At 34.2% G+C, this 18,204-nt stretch overlaps 1 pseudogene; it reads left to right on the top strand.

Moving 5' to 3' along the window:
* Positions 1-4,311: 4,311 nt before the first annotated feature.
* On the top strand, positions 4,312-16,349 carry LOC148585853 (uncharacterized; annotated as a pseudogene).
* The last annotated feature ends 1,855 nt before the right edge of the window (positions 16,350-18,204 follow it).

Here is an 18,204-nt window from a genome sequence, read left to right as displayed (position 1 = left end):
TAAAATATCTTTTTTTTTTTTTTTTGTATATACTATTTTTATAATAATATATACAAGTATGGTAAACACAATTAAAATTAAAATTATAACACGTAATATGTATGACAAAAACTATATCTATCAAACTTTACAAATATATATCATAATATATTGATATATCAATAAGTTAACATGTAAGCACTTGTAAAAAAATATATAATACAAAGTGTATGTCTAAAATTATAACGCTCTTTAATTAGTGTGCACTATTAAGATCCTATTTGTGACAACGTTTAGAAATAGAGTTTTTCTCAATAGAAAAAGCTTAGAAAGAACTTTTTAGAACATACATCATTTTTTAGCTTTTCCTAAAATGCAATTTTAGACTTTTTTAAAATAATCTCAAACAAGCCCTATTACACATCAGCGAAAAAAAAAATTAAAACTGGAGTGCAAGCATGAGATTGTTACTATTTATCAGCTTCAGTAAATGTGTGATTTTAGCCATCGATACATTGAACATGATTCTAATAATATTTTTTGCACTTCCATCTTTTAAGTGTTTTTCTTTTTCTTTTTTTATGAGGAATCTTGACCTTTGAAGTTGGAATCAACAATTTCACAAGCTCCACATCACTTGCTTCTTTCTATTGAAATTTGAATCTTTGAATGAACACTTCCACCACAAGAACATGACACGTAGTCAAACACTTCACACATGTATTAATCTATGATTTGTAGTCTACACATTCTACCGTCTTCTTCTTACAAACTACATTAGTAAGACAAGACAATAAGTGAAAATTAGAAGAAGTTGGTCAAGCAGAGGTTGATAAGCCAAAACAAGAAAATGAAAATTAGAAGAAGCCAGGAAGGTCGTCAAGCAGAGATTGATAAGCCAAAACTTGAGGTTCTGAGCGTAAGAAGAAGAAGAAGAATGTATTCGCCCCTGTACACCATGAAAAATTAGTATTTACATCCTTCTAAACCTTGTTTTATTATTATTGGGCATTGTCGCTTATGAAAAGACCACAAAAAAAAAAAAATCCTTAGAGCTAGTTAGAGACATTTGTCTATGGGATCGTTTTAAAACCACCCCTCCAAAAAAAACAACTTACCTTCCTTTATGTCAAACTGACAGAAAATCTTACTTTTTTTAACTTCTTCCGGTAATTTTGAAAAAAACAAATAATAATAATAAAAATTGCAGCTTCAATAAAAAAATCTCACACGGTGTGAGTCACTAGGGGTGCAAAGGCGGGCGATTTTTAACCGCTAACCGCTCTAACCGCTAACCGTTAACCGCTCTAACCGCTTAACCGTAATACCGCTAACTGCCTAACCGTTATAACCGTCTAGCGGTTAGCGGTTATTGGGTTTACTAACCGTAACCGCTAACCGCCTTTTTATATAATATATTTTTATAATTATAATTATAAAAATATTTATACATATAACATAATCACTTGATCATTAAATCACAATTTTTTTAAAAAAATAATTAAATCACAATTTGAGTATTAATATATTATCACTATAATTTATATGATTATATCACATGAGATTGATCATTAAATCATTTGATTATATAATAACAAATTATAGATATATAATATGACATAACTCATAAGTATACTAATTCATACTAATACAACAATTAAATATCTAGAGACTTATTTCCAATGTATGTTATAAACTTATAAGTCTATATATGTTATAAGTCTATATAAGTTTACATATGCATATGAATAATATAAATGTATAATATCAATATTTAATCATATGATTCAATGACAATTCAAATACTTTATTCAAGACTTCAAGTGAATCATATTATTAATGTACAATGATGATATGATTCATATAATATCAAATTAATTGATTGACATTGGATTAAACAATGACCAATGTGTTACTTATAAACACAATTTAAGTATTAATGTATTATCATTATAATTTTAGTAATTTATATATTATCACTGTAATTGATATGATTATATCACATGATGACTTGATCATTAAATCATATGATTATATAATAATAAATAATACATATATAATATGACATAACTCATAAGTCATAAGTCTATAAGTTAATCATATGATTAATATACAATGATAATCACAATTGATTCAATTGAATTAAACAATATATTATTTATTCATAGATGTGACTCAACCTTCAAGTTCAAGTGCTGCTTCATCTTTTGCGGAGGTTTGTTAGTAACGAAGGTTATTATTTTTTGAATTGTCATAGTATTTTAATTACAATACAATTATATTAAGCACGTTTTGATATGTGTACATGCTTGTGCCTTAATATTATTATGTTTAATATTATAACTTTTCTTTTTTTGATGTCCATAGGATTTGCTAGAGGATCAAATGAGAGGACTGATGAAGTTTTAATGTTTTATTTGTATCATTTAATGTTTTATTTGAACTTATTTTATATACTTTGTGTTGAACTTTTTTTATATTTTTTTTTTATATGTTGTGACAGTTGTCTAAATTCTGAACTTTTTTTTGTATGTTTTGTTGAATTTTTTTTTTTTTTTTTTTTTAAAAAAAAAGTTAACCGGTTATGATTTAATATTTAAGGAAATTTTTTTAAAGTACAAGTAAATGTAAATTTTGGGTCAAATATTTTTGATTGTTCAATATGGGCTCTTTTATTGCAATTGGGCCCAAGAAGATATTAAAAATACAAGAAAAAAAATGAGGGTAAAAAAAAGCCCAAAAAAATAAGCCAAAAAGCCCAAAAAAAAAGCCCAATTTAAAAAAAGCAGTTAGCGGGCGGTTATCTATTTCGCTAACCGCTAACCGGCGGTTAGCGGTTGCGGTTAGTGAAATTTACTAACCGCTAGGGCGGTTACGGTTAGCGGTTATTGCCACTAACCGCTAACCGTAACCGCCTTTGCACCCCTATGAGTCACACCCAAGACCCCAAACATCTCAGAATTTGTTCCAACATTTCTGAACTAGTTCAAAACATTACGCTTCAAGAAAGTAAAAACAAACACATTGATGTCAACAAACAAAATCAGTTCAAGGGCTAGGAGAAAATAAGCTTACTAGATCTGAAGTTGGACGTACAAATATTCAGCTTTTTCAAGAAGAGGATTGTGTAATACTCGTTTATATATATATATATATATATATATATATATATAAAAGGACAGAACCAAGAATTGGTATAAATGGGGGCTAAAGCAGGAATGAGAAATATATTAAAATAAGGGGTCAAAGCATGGATGAAAATATACTAAAGTTAAAAAGCAGTTTCTTTGATCGGCATTCAAATAAATATAATCGAAACATCATAATTAATAGACAACAAAATGCAAAGTATGATCTCCATAACAAAATTTAACAAAACAATACTAAAATTATTATATTTAATAATGAACAAAGAATACATTTTATAATTATTTTTGTACATAAGACATCTTTTAGTTGCATCATATTATTTCATGCTTAATTACTATTGACTAACATGCATATTGAATGAAAATTTTGGTCCAAATGTAAATTTAAAGGCACATTTTATGAAAAATTTTAAAACATGGGGGTGACCATAGCCTACCCCCATCTACACATGGGTCTGTCTCGGTATATATATATATATTTTTTCAGAATTTCTTTTGCAAAACATATGAGATCAAAAGCTGCAATTTTTTTTTTTTTTTAGAATTTTCGGAAGAAGTTAAATAAGTTAAAGATTCTTAAATCCAAAGGAGGAAACAATAAAAAAAAAAATTAAAAAAAAAAAAAAAAAAAAAAAAAAAAAAAAAAGAAATAGAGGAACCATGCACTTCATATCTCCAAGAGGTGCCTCCACTAATTTTGTAACTTAGGTCAAACACTTGAGGGAGTTGACTGCTCTTTAGCATGTATCAAAGTCCATGACTGTATGAATTGACTTCTATTAAGGCCACCATGTTCAGATTAACTTAATTTTGCAGCCAATAAGACAGTAGGAACATGATCTGCATAATCTCATTATTATTCACATGACTTCTTTTTTATAAACTCCATCCCTTCTCTATCTCTCTCTCTCTCTCTATTGCACAGCCATGATGCTAATAGAAAGGCCCTCCAATATTCTCCTGCTCTTGGGTTTTCTGTTAATGCAGTTATTATGCATGCTTCAGTTGGCCCAATCTTCCACCACCAGCTTTAACGATCAAGCAGCTCTCATTGCCTTCAAATCTAGAATCAGTTCTGGTCCAAACGAAACAGTCTTGGCTGGCAACTGGTCCACGTACAAGTGTACAACTACGAACTTTTGCGATTGGATCATGTAACCAACCCAAGCAAAGAGTGACGGCTTTGAAACTTTCCTACATGGGTCTCCAAGGCACCATTTCTCCTCATATTGGTAACCTCTCTTTCTTGGTCTCACTTGATCTTTCTAACAACAGCTTCTTTGGTTTTCTGCCGCATGAGATCTGTCGCCTACGTCGCTTGAGAATACTCAGGTTGCCATGCAACCAATTGGAAGGCAGTATCCCTCCAACTTTGCATAATTGCCGGAAGCTTAGACAAATACATCAATACGGTAATCATCTTATAGGTGCAACTCCATCCTCCCTCGGCAATATGTCATCGTTAGAGTACTAGAATTTGGAATACAATAGCCTCACTGGTCCATTTCCTCTTGTCATCTTTAACATATCCTCTCTAACCAGAATTGGTCTTACAAATAATCAAATCTCAGGAACTCTTCCAATAGATCTCTGTAGCCGGTGTCCTAATCTTCAAGAGCTTTATCTTTCCTTCAACAAGTTCAACGGTCGGCTCCCTTCACAAATAATTTATTGTAGAGAGCTTGTAATCTTATCCCTAGCACACAATAAATTTGATGGGAGCATTCCAGAAGGTTTTGGGAGTTTAGAAAAGCTGAAAAGGCATATCTTGGAGTTAACAACTTAACCGGTAATATACCTTCTACCATAAGTAATTTGTCGAGGTTAGTTGTGTTTGCCATTGAGAGTAACAACATTGAAGGAAGCATTCCCAGTGATTTATGGCGTCTTTCAAATCTGGAGTCTCTGAATTTAGAAGAGAATTATATCATAGGCAGGGGTGGATCCAGGGGGGGTCGAGGGGGGGCATCCGCCCACCCTCAACTCCCAAAAATCCCCCTGAGTATGGTAAAAAAAATTTTATGTCCTGATTATGCCCCTCTTAGCCATGATTATGCCTCCTTCCTCAACCTCCGGCCATATTATGCTCCATTGAAATTTGAAAATTTTTAAAAAGTTGAATGCTGCAGTCTTGCAGAAAAATGAAATGTTGAAAGCTTGAAGATGATGAATAGTTCAGTTTTCAAATGCACTGTTTTTCATTTTGACAATTTTGTATAGGTGTAGCCTGCTTTGGACTTTGGAGTGGAAAAAATAATATTATAAATTAATAAAATTATAATATATTTTCATTGACACAACACACAAGACAAAGAAAAATTATAATATGCCTCGAGGGGATGCAAGCAAAACAAGTCCAAGGCCATTGGCCAAGGGGGCAGGCTAGGCCTCAGGCTTGCCAGGCTGCGGATCCGGATCCGGATCTCCTCTAATTGGGATGAATATGCAATTAGACAACCAACTTGAAACATATATCGTTGACATGCGTTCTAGTGATGAATTTGCAACACTCAAATGGATTTGACAACTTGTTGAGAAATTGGTAGAGATGAAAAAAGATGTCGTATATCACTTGGTTTATTCATTGGTGACATTGTCATTGATTCTGCCAGTTGCGACAGCATTTGTTGAGAGAGTATTTTCAGCAATGAATATTGTTAAAAATCGTCTACGCAACCGAATTGGAGATCAATGGATGAATGATTGTTTGGTTACGTACATTGAGAAAGATATATTCAAGACCATCAGTAATGAAAAAATCATGAAGCGATTCCAAGGTATGAAGACTCGTCGAGGACAATTGCCTTAGTGCTAGTCGTGACAAAACAAATTATAAGTTAGATTTACATGTTTTAGAACATAATTAAAATTTTTATTGAATTATTCACTTATTCGGCTTGTTATATTTTTGTTAAACTTTATTTTTTGTATTCATTTAAAAAATAAAAAAAAAATAAAAAATAAAAAAAAAAAACCATGCCCCTCATGGACAAATTTCCTGGGTTCGCCACTGATCACAGGGGCAATACCACAAAAAATTTTCAACATGTCTTCTCTACAAGAAATCAGCTTGGGGTTTAATTTCCTATCCGGAAATCTTCCATCAGATACTGGGTTTTCTTGCCCTAATCTTGAAACTTTCCTTATGGGTCGGAACAAAATTAGTGGTCCTATCCCATCGTTTCTTTCAAATTGTTCCAAGCTCATTGTAATAGATTTTAATAACAACTTACTCTCTGGATCAATACCCACAAGTCTTGGAAACTTAAAATACCTCCAGAAACTGTTTTTGAATACGAATCAGCTAACAGGGGAGCCTCAAGATCAAGAGCTTAGTTTCCTTTCATCTTTATCTAATTGCAGATTTTTCGAACGATTGTCCATATCCTCTAATCGCTTGGATATTACTCTTCCTGATTCCATTGGAAACTTTTCTATTTCCCTTAACTCCATTATTGCATTTAAAAGCCAATTAAAGGGTCATATTCTAACAAGAAATAGAAGTAACAAAGAATTGAGAGAAAAATTCTCTTGTGAACTTCATTCAATGAATTGATTCTTGTACATTTACTGTATATAAAGCATATACTAACTGCTAACTACATATCAATAAGTTGTTATTTACAAACCAATCTTAACAGAAAGAATAACAGCTTTAACCATCCTATCAGCAGCAACTCATCGCTTCAATGTTTTCAAACTGTTACGAGTGCGATCGATCGCATTGCATGAAGGCGATCGATCGCACTACCAGAGAGTTTTTGTTTCTTCTCTGATAGTGCGATCAATCGCACTTATTAACAATGCTCGATCGTGCTCAATCGCAATTACAGAAACTCTAAATACTTTGAGTTCCTAATACTCCCCCTCGAGATGGATGGTGAAGATCTAGTACAGACATCTTGGACAATAGATCAGTAAACAAAGCAGAACCAAGAGGTTCGGTGAAGATATCTGCCAATTAATGATTAGAGGGAACATGCAAAGTCTTGAGTAGCCCCAACTGAATTTTCTCATGAACCAAATGACAGTCAATCTCTATGTGTTTGGTTCGTTCATGGAAAACAGGGTTTGCTGCAATATGGAGAGCTGCCTGGCTATCACAGAAAAGTAATACTGGTTTCTGATAAGGAGCTTGTGAATCATCCAAGAGGGAAAACAACCATGTTAGCTCACAAGATACAGCAGCCATAGATCTATACTCAGTTTCAGCTGATGATCTGGAAATGGTTTGTTGCTTTTTGGATCTCCAGGATAGCATAGAGTCACCAATGAATACACAGAAACCTGTGATGGACCTTCTAGTGTCAGGGCAACTAGCCCAATCAGAATCAGAGAAAGCCTTAACCTTGAAATCTGAGATAGCTGGAAAGAGTAGTCCCTGTCCTGGAGCAGACTTGATGTATCTTAAAACCCTATATGCTGCATCTAAATGAGGTTGGCAGGGTTTATCCATGAATTGACTCAATGTTTGAACTGAGTAAGACAAGTCTGGTCTAGTCACTGTCAAGTAAAGCAACCTTCCAATAAGATGTCTATAGCTTGTGGGATCATCTAATAAAGGACCATTATCTTTGGACAACTTCACATTTTGCTCCATTTGAAACTTAGCTGGTTCAGAAGCTAATAAACCATAATCTTGTAACATTTCTAGGGCATATTTCCTTTGAGAAACAAAAATTCCCTTCTCTAATCTAGCAATTTCCAGACCTAAGAAAAATTTTAAAGTCCCAAAATCTTTGAGACGAAATTTTTCATTGAGAAGATTAGTTAGAACCTTGACTGCTGCAGCATCATTGCTTGTAATTGCAATGTCATCAACATACTCCAATAGAGCAATATAAGAAGACCCTTGAACTCTAGTAAAAAGGGAGTAATCTAACTTTGCTTGAGTGAAACCAAGACTAAGGATTGTGGTAGAAAGTTTGGCAAACCACTATCTTGAGGCTTGCTTGAGGCCATATAAAGACTTGGTTAATCTACACACCTTAGACTCCCCCTTAATGCTGAATCCAGGTGGCATGGTCATGTAGACCTCTTCATCAAGGTCCCCATGAAGAAAGGCATTGTTCACATCCAACTGATGGAGAACCCAACCTTTTGCAGCTGCAATGGCTAATAAGGTTCTAACAGTGGTCATCTTTGCCACAGGAGAAAACGTCTCATGATAATCCAATCCTTCACTTTGAGTATAACCCTTGGCAACCAACCTTGCCTTATACCTTTCAATACTGCCATCAACATTATCTTTGATTTTGTATACCCATTTACAACCAATGGGATGTTTATTGGGAGGCAAATTAGTAACAACCCATGTCTTGTTCTCCTCAAGAGCTTCTATCTCCTTTTTCATGGCATCTCTCCATTCTGGACTAGAAACAGCTTGGTGATAAAATTGTGGTTCAACATGTGACGAAATAGACAAGCAAAAATGTTTATGATTCAAAGATAAACGATCATAAGAAATAAAAGATGACAATGAATGGGGAATACCTGAAATGGGAGAAGAATCATGAGCCATTGAATTAGAAAGGATGGAGAAGAAGCCAAGTGGCAATGATAATCTTGCAGATAACAAGGAGTTTGTTTCATCTTGGAAGATCTTCTAGGTTGAAGTGTGATTTGAGGAGATTGGTTGTCATTAATGGTAGGATTTGAATGGGAAATATTGGACAGGAATATTTACTGAATCAGAAGAACTTGAATTTGAAGAGGGTATATTATCAGGAACTCAAAAGAAATTTCAGGTACAATGCTATTCAACAATTGTAACCTAGCAATGGAAGGATGACCTAATCTATAGTGCCACACATCAGTAGAAGGTGCTGCTGTTTTGGTGGAAGAAACATGAAAAAGTAAGTGAGGTGATGAAGCTAATATCTAATGTTGCTGCAATAAAAGAAATAATCCACCTTGCTCATTACCCACCCCAATCGTTTTCCAATTGTGTAGATTCTGTATAAAACAAAAATCAGCAAGAAAGATAAGGCAACAATGCAATTTCTTAATGAGTTTGCTAGCAGAAATCAAATTAAAAGAGAAAGATAGAACAAACAAAACTTCAGTGAGTATAAGACTCTTTGAAAGTTGGACAGTACCTACATGTGTAATAAAAACAATAGAACCATTTGGTAATTTCACTTGAGTGGAAACTACAGTGGAAATAGAAGTAAACAATGACAAAGAACAGATCATATGATCTGTGGCACCCGTGTCAATGATCCAAGGGTTGTGTTTTGGATCACAATGAATGGAAGGGTGAATTTTGTTAGCAGAAAAAACAGAATGTTTAAAATCAAGATCAATAATAGAAGATGAAACTGTCATCTTTGAAAAAAAGATGATCTTGATTATGCACACAACTAATTGTGTTTGCGGAGGCTGGAGACATGGCAGAAGGACTTGGAGAAAACTGTTTCAGCATGCTCATCAACTGTTGACACTGATCAAAATTGATCGGCAATTGTGGAGAGAACTGTTCAGAAGGAGAAGGAGAAGATTCCTCCATAACAGCAGCATCTTGAACATAGTTTCCTAAATGTGGAGAAAATGCAGGCCGATTTCTTGTAAATTTGAATCCTGAAGGATAGCCATGAAGCTTGTAACACTTATCTACAGTGTGTCCAGGAATTTTACAATGAGAGCATATTGGTTTTTCCTTCTTGACAAAACTCCGCTTTGCAAGTTGAGTAAACCTATTTCCAACTTGTGAATTCCTTGTCATGAGTGCAGCAGTATCATAAGACAATGAACTAAGAGAAATTTCTCTACGTTTCTCTTCTTGAACAATTAGAGAGAAAACTTTGGTTATAGAGGGAATTGGATCATGGAGAAGAATTTGGCCTCGAATATGAGAATATGATTCATTGAGACTCATAAGGAATTGAATTGTGTATTCTTGGGCTTGAGGATCAAGAATTTGCTTCATCTTCCCACAATGACAGCAAGCACACAAATCCAAAGGTTTGAAATTATTCAATTCATCCCATAATGCCTTAAGACGGGTAAAGTATTGACTTACAGACATATTGTCTGAGTGAGAGTGGAAAGGGACTTTTGCAATTGAAAAATCCTTGGACCATTCTTCTGTGAAATCCTTTCTTTTAAATCCAACCAAATATCTTCAGCATTAGTCATATAAAGGAGAAAAGTTGCAATCTCCTTCGAGATGGAATTCATAATCCATGATGCAACTAAATCATTGCAACGAGTCCAAATTCTAAACTAAGCACTACCAGTATTCAGTGGTTTCTTCAAGGTACCATCTACAAATCCAATCTTGTTCTTGGCACTGAGAGCCATGAGCATGAACTGACTCCAAGAATTGTAATTATCCCCTGACAACGGTGTGCAGACCAGCATAATGCCTGCATTATTTGCATTGGAGAGAAAAAATGGACTAATTTCAACTGACGAAGGATCAGAAGAAAGAGGAACGCCACTTGACGAAGATGATGGAACAGACTCCATTGATGAATCTTCACAAATTCATGAAGAACTCTGATACCATAACAAGAAATAGAAGTAATAAAGACTTGAGAGAAAAATTTTCTTGTGAACTTCATTCAATGAATTGATTCTTGTACATTTACAATATATATAGCATATACTAACTGCTAACTACATAACAATAAGTTGTTATTTACAAACCAATCTTAACAGAAAGAATAACACCTTTAACCATCCTATCAGCAGCAGCTCATGGCTTCAGTCTTTTCAAACTGTTACGAGTGCGATCGATCACATTGCATGAAGGCGATTGATCGCACTACCAGAGAGTTTTTGTTTCTTCTCTGCTAGTGTGATTGATCGCACTTATTAACAGTGCTCGATCGCAATTACAGGAACTCAAAATACTTTGAGTTTCCTGATATATTCCTCTCGGAATCGGTTCCTTAAAAGGCTTGACCTTGCTTGTTTTGGGCAACAACAAGTTGACTGGAAACATAGTGTCCACAATTGGGGGATTGGAGAGGCTGTATATTTTGTCTCTTGAAGATAATAAGATTGAAGGATTCATTCCTGAAGATGTATGCAAGTTAAAGAATTTAGAAGAGTTATATGTCTCAAATAACAAAATCTCTAGATCCATCCCAAATTGCATTGGAAATCTTAGTAGTTTGCAATGGCTAAACCCTAGCTTGAATAGATTGGAATCATCAATACCATTAAATTTATGGAGCCTTGAAAAAATGATGTCCTTGGATCTATCAATGAATTCTCTTGGTGGATTTTTGTCTCAAAACATGAAAAAAATGAAGGTTATTGTAGGCATTGATTTATCTTGGAACCAAATTACTAGAAATATTCCAAGCATCATTGGAGGTTTTGAAAGCCTAAGTTATCTTGATTTGTCAATGAACTCATTTCAAGGAGACATTCCACAATCTTTTGGAAACATGAAAGGGTTAGATTTGTTAAGCCTCTCACATAATAATCTCTCCGGTATGATTCCTAAGTCTCTTGAGGCACTCTCACATCTCAAGTATTTAAATGTGTCTTTCAACAAGCTATCTGGAGAGATACCATCTAGTGGGCCTTTTGCAAACTTCACAGCTGAATCATTTTTCGGAAACACAGCTCTTTGTGGGAATCCAATTTTCGGAGTCCCACCATGTCCAAGCCCAAGCTTCAAAGGATCAAAGGTGAAACAAAGTCTGCTCAAATATTTTCTTCCTGCTATTGCTTTGGTTATAATTTTTCTAGCATTGGTCTATATGCTAGGAAGACACCGAGAAAGTAAAATACAGCTTACAAATGTATTTAATACATTGCTTGTATTCGAGCATAGAATGATATCATATCAAGAGCTTTGCCAAGGGACAAACAACTTTTGTGAAAGCAACTTGCTTGGAGCTGGCAGTTTTGTTCTGTGTACAAAGAGATGCTGCTTGACAAGACAAATGTTGCTATTAAAGTTCTAAATTTGCAATTGGCTAGTGCTTTCAAAAGTTTCGATGTAGAATGCAAAGTCTTACGGACAATCCGACATCAGAATCTTGTTAAGGTCATAAGTACATGCTCTAACCCCGAGTTCAGAGCTTTAGTACTATAATTCATGTCGAACGGTAGCCTTGAAAGGTGGTTGTATTCTTATAACTACTACTTGAATCTTTTTCAAAGAGTAAACATTATGATTGATGTTGCATCGGCGTTGGCCTATCTCCACCATGGTCTATCAGAATCTTTGGTGCACTGTGATTTGAAGCCTAAAAATATCCTTCTCGACGAGGACATGGTTGCACACGTGGGCGACTTTGACATTGCAAAGATTTTGGTCGAAAACAAGGATGCAACACAAACAAAAACTCTCAATAAACAATTGGCTATATTGCACCAGGTACATGGATTCACCTATACTTAATTTTATTGCTATGAGACTATCTAATAGTGGCTAATATCAAGAGCAACAATAGTTGCCAGTTTTAAGAATTCAGATGTACATGTCAATTTTTCATAAATAAATTGTACTAAGGGCTTAGATTCATATGAATATGCATTAACAATAAAAATTACACAAACTTTGATTATTTAGTCGATGGATAATTATTTATTTTTCTATCGACTACTAATCATTCTAAAATAGGGAAACATACAGGCTGTGTTTGGCAATGGAATGGAAAAAGGGAGTGGAACGGTACTGTAGTATATTTGATTGTTATGAGAGAAAAAAAGTAAGAATGTTTTGTATAAAAAAATGAAAAAAATTTGTTTTGTAGTGATTTTTTTATTTGAATAATAATAAAAAGTGATTGATGTGATGTAAAAAGTAAGAATGTTGGGATTGATTTTGAGAAGAATTTTTTAGGTTTTTGGGTCTGATCCGGTCCGGCCCTTTGCCAAACACAGCCACATTTTACCCCCTCCAAAGTTTCACCCCATTTTTAATTTGGCCTCCAATATTTAAAAATTGATAATATACCTTAACAAATTATCAAAAATTTGCAATGTAGGCACTTCTTTTATGGAAATTATTGAAAAGGACTAATTGCCCCTATATTTTTGAAGAAAAAAAAAAACAAAAAACAAAAAAAAAACAAAAACAAAAAATGACCTAATATGGCTAGATTGGGGGTGGCTAAAACCACCCCAAACCCTTTGTTAGTTGCTCGTCACCCCCATTCCGGCCAGATGGGGCTAATTATTTTATTATTATTAATTTTTTTCCTTCTGATTTTGGTTTAATTAATTGGAGGCATTTTTGCAAACATGGGGCAATTTTGGAAAGTCTACACCAAAAAATGTATGTGTAGCGTACGTAAGCTAATTTCCATTAAATAAGACGAAAATGGCTAATGGAGTGGCTACATTATGAATTTTTAATACTTTATTGTGGTTCATTCCTAACTTTTAAACATTCAAAGCCAAATTGAAAATAGGGTGAAACTTTGGGGGATAAATGTATTTTTACCTCTAAAATATGTTAAAAAGAAATGTGAATCAAAGACAATTACGTTATATGCTTCTTGCTCACTAGGTTAATATAAAATAATTCTAAAATGCAACTATGATTATAGTTTGCCTTGTCGTATGCCCACTCCATAGCCATTTTATGCATGGGCACAGAGTATAAGGACTTATCAAAAGTTGTTCATAGCATAATTATAATTATTCATTAATAAGCCTAGTATATGTATGCTTTGGTATACATATATGCATATGTATACCAAAATATGCATGAATGGGTACAATGAATGCATATTTTGGTATACATATCTAGGGCTGTTAAGTGAGCGAAGCGTCTCGCGAGCAAGCTCGGGCTCGGCTCGCATAAGCTCGGCTCGTGCTCGACTCGAATATTAAATGAAACACTTCGTGAACACAAATCCTAGCTCGAATATTAAACGAAGCAAGCTTGGCTCGACTCGCCTAACTCGTGAGCTCGGCTTGTATAAGGCTCGCCTCGCTTATTAAGCTCGGCTCGTATATTTTTTATTAAGTAACAAATAACAATATATAATCAACATTACTCATTTACTCAATAATAACAAATATATTATATACCTTTGTTTTTTTTTTTGTTATTTATGTATATGTGTGTGTATATATATATATATATATATATATATATATATATAAGAAATATATGATATTATCATTAATCATTTTATCATATGATATAATCATATAGTACAACCGCACAAGTTATTGTGTCATTTAATACAAATATTATAATTAGATAGTTTATACTTTGAAAATTGGAATCGTATATATCACATAATCATTAATCATTATATAATCATATAGTATATCTGCATAAATTATTGTGTTATTTAATCAATACATTATAATTATATACTTTATTCATATAAAACATATATGATGTATCACATGATCTTAGATCTAAGATAATATTAATATTAATTGTAAGATAATATGATCATAAAATTTAAGTATGAGTATACGACCATTAGATCATATGAATTTATTACTTAGAGTTTGAGTATTACTATTAGATTAAATGATTAATAATTAAGTAACTAATATGTTTCTTATAATTTATACATTATAATCACAATTTACGGTAAGTAAAAACTTAATAATTTGAATTTAAATCATATGATCATATTCATATAAATAATGATAATGATCTAAAAAATAATTATTACGTTTATTGTTGTTCTTCATAATATCAAGTAACTACAATTATATATTCTATACAATTGTTTTTGAAGGGAAACAAGAAAGACACAAAAATACTTCTAGAATTATTCTTAGTTTATATGAGATGAATGACAAATTTTTCTAAGCTCTAATTTGTCAAACAACAAGAGGAGGAACAAAAAAAAAAAAAGACTTTGTAGCCTCTGTTTGGTAAAAAAAACTTGTGGACTCTCATTATAAAACAATGTTTTTTTTTTAATCTTTTTCATACCAAACATTCTGATTTTTTTCACATTAATTCATTTTTGCTACAAGAAAAAAAGAAGAAGAAGAAAAGCCCCAAGGCTCAATTTTTTGTTTTTTTTTTCACATTACACACTTCCCATTTTCCTTCTTGAATCAAATTCATATCTAGATATTCTTTGAGATATATTCTTTTGTTTGATTTGCTGCAGATTGGAACACCTGGGATGGATGGAATAGAGGAAATAAGTAAAAGAAATAAGCAATCTACAATTGCCATGGTCCAGTGGGTCCACGGAGGGAGAAAGAGTTGTGATTCTTGTGAAGTAGAATTTATGAGAAGGGAAAAAAGGTGAAAGAATTGAAGCTCATCTGTCCCACATCGACAAGGAAGCAAAAAATCCCACCTTCAGTTACCTATAAAAGGGCATCCCCCTCACAAGAAGATAATTATTAAAACAAAAGCATTGGCTCACGCGAAGCATTGCTTGTGAGGGGTCCCACCTTCACACTTTACAATACTTGTTGAGCCTTTTTGGCTCACTTAGTTGGAGCTTGCCTAAGCTAGTAGCTTGGGCAAGGTGGCTTAAAATATAAATTTTATAATAGAAAAATAAAGGTTTAAATTTATCGAGTCAGCTTGGCTCGACAGGCTTGGCTTGCTGAATAAGCGAGCTGGTGAGCCGAGCTCGAGCAAGGGTAACTCCTTGGCGAGCCGAGCTTGAACACAATTGTTAGGCTCGTGTTTGAGCTCGGCTCGAGCTCGAGCTCGTCTTAAACTTATATGAGCCGAGCTTGGACAGGCAAAGCTCTCCCAAGCTCGGCTCGTTTACACCCTTATACATATCCATATATGTAATATATATCTATATATAAGTCGTACATACATTAGCGTTTTTGGCTGTGATATCATGTGGACAACTTCCTTTCTTTTTTACTTTATTTATTTATTAAAAATAAAATTTGAATTACTACCTTAAAGCCCTTTTGAACAATTGCGGGCATTGGATAGAGTATGGTTTTGAAGGAAAAGTGTCCATCAAGGGCAACGTTTATAGCTACGGTATAATACTGTTGGAGATGATCATAAGGAAGAAACCTACCGACAACATGTTTGTAGGATAATTGACTTTGATGCAATGGATAAACACCTCACTTCCTGGCAGAATGATGGATGTTGTGGATGCTAGTTTATTAAGAACAGAACATGGAAGAGACGTAACTGTCATGCAAAGTCTTATTTCATCCATCATGGAATTAGGCTTAAGGTGTTCTGAAGAATTACTAGCTGAAAGAATAAATACCAAATATGTGCTTACGAAGCTCTAAAAAATCAAGTTGAAGCTTTGTGAAAACAGAAACGGGGTTCTCTAACATCTTTGATTTGGGTTCTACCATTATTAGTCCTTTTAATTTCGTAAGGTACTTACAAGTCGTGTGTTTTATGATGGTGCGACTTTGCATGTTTAAATAAATGGCTTGAAATTTTCTAACATCTTCATCTTGATTCTTTTATCAATTTTTAATCTCCTTATGCTTCTCATTGTGGTCAATACGACAACACCTATATCATACTTTATATCTCTCTCGTTATCATAATGATCAACATCGTGATCGTCTTCACAATCATGATTATATTCTTATTGATTATAGCTATTATTGTTATTATTATGGCATCAACAAAAAGTACGAACAAATTTATTAATATTTATTATAGCTATTATTGTTGTTATTATATGCTTGTGTACATGTCTTTGCTGTTGGCGTTTTTGTGACTTTCACCATAAAGCTGGTGGGACCCAGCATCATTAAAAGAGGATCCTTTTGGCTCACGTTTTGTATTCCTAGTTGCTCTTGGAATTGGTTTTCCTTTTAAAAGCATGATTGGCCAACTTTTATGTCCTATAAAAGGGGTGTCCACAGCACATAAATGTACAGAGAGAAAAACCAAAGTAATATTTGCTTTGTGTTTTGATAAGCCAACAATAGAGAGAAAAAGTGAGAGCAAGAAAGAGTGTTTTTTTCCTTTTTTTGTTATTATTCTCCTTTGGGTAAAGTGAGAATTGGGTGTATTTGGGGCTTTGGGTTTGAGTGGTTTTCTCGCCCTATTACTCTCTTGTACTCATCTTTTGATAGTGAATTTTCTCCGGGTCGTCTCCGCCAGTGGATGTAGGCTTATTAAGCCGAACCACTTAAATCTTTGTATCGTGTGTGATTGCTTATCTTTATTATTTTGCATTCTTCTTATTTTTCGCATCTCACAGTTCTTGGGAAATATGATTAATTTCCTAACAACTGGTATCAAAGCTGTTGGTTCGAGTGGGAGAGATGGCAAGTGAAGAAGGAAAGATGGGAATCGAGAAACTCGACGGCAAAGATTTTGGGTATTAGAAGGTACAGATTGAAGATATTCTTTATGGGAAGGATCTTCATCAACCTCTTTTGGAAGAACAACCCGACAACATGGATGATAGCGAGTGGGCTCTGCTTGATTGTAAAGCCCTAGCAGTTATCAGGTTATCACTGTCAAAATCAGTTGCACACAACTTTGTAAAGGAAAAGACCGCAACAGGTCTAATGGTGGCTTTGTCAAGCATTTATGAGAAGCCGTCGACTAACAACAAGGTGCATCTGATGAAGAAATTGTTCAACCTAAAGATGGCGGAAGGAGCTTCGGTGGCACATCATCTCAATGAGTTCAACACCATCACAAATCAATTGTCCACAGTGGAAATTAATTTTGATGATGAGGATGGTTGTGAGTAACTCTGTAGGAAAGAGTAAACTGAGCTATGAAGACATCGGGGATTTGATTCTCAGTGAAAAGGTTCGCAGAAGAGATGCGAGTGAAGCCTCTTGTTCTGGTGCTGCTTTAAACCTCGATACTCGAGGCAGAGGACAAGACAAAAACTCTATGAGGGGCAGATCTAAGTCCAGGAAGGGTAGGAGCAAATTCAGGTTTGAACGACAATCTGAGTGTTGGAACTGTGGCAAGACAGGCCACTTTAAGAAGAACTGCAAAGAGCTGAAGAAGAAGACCGAAAATGATGCCGCAAATGTCTTGGTAACAGAAGAAGTGCACAATGCCCTACTTCTATCTGTTGACAGTCTTCTTGATTCTTGGGTCTTGGACTCAAGGGCTTCTTTTCACACTACACCTTTCCGTGAAGTTCTTGAAAATTATGTGACTGGAGATTTCGGGAAGGTGTACTGGCTAACGGAACGTCGC

The sequence above is a fragment of the Corylus avellana genome, chromosome 5 (assembly GCF_965113065.1).
Source record: "Corylus avellana chromosome 5, dhCorAvel1.hap1.2, whole genome shotgun sequence".
Taxonomy (NCBI): Eukaryota; Viridiplantae; Streptophyta; class Magnoliopsida; order Fagales; family Betulaceae; genus Corylus; species Corylus avellana.
The sequence above is the reverse complement of the archived record's forward strand: the minus strand, read 5'-3'. Positions and strand labels throughout refer to the sequence as shown.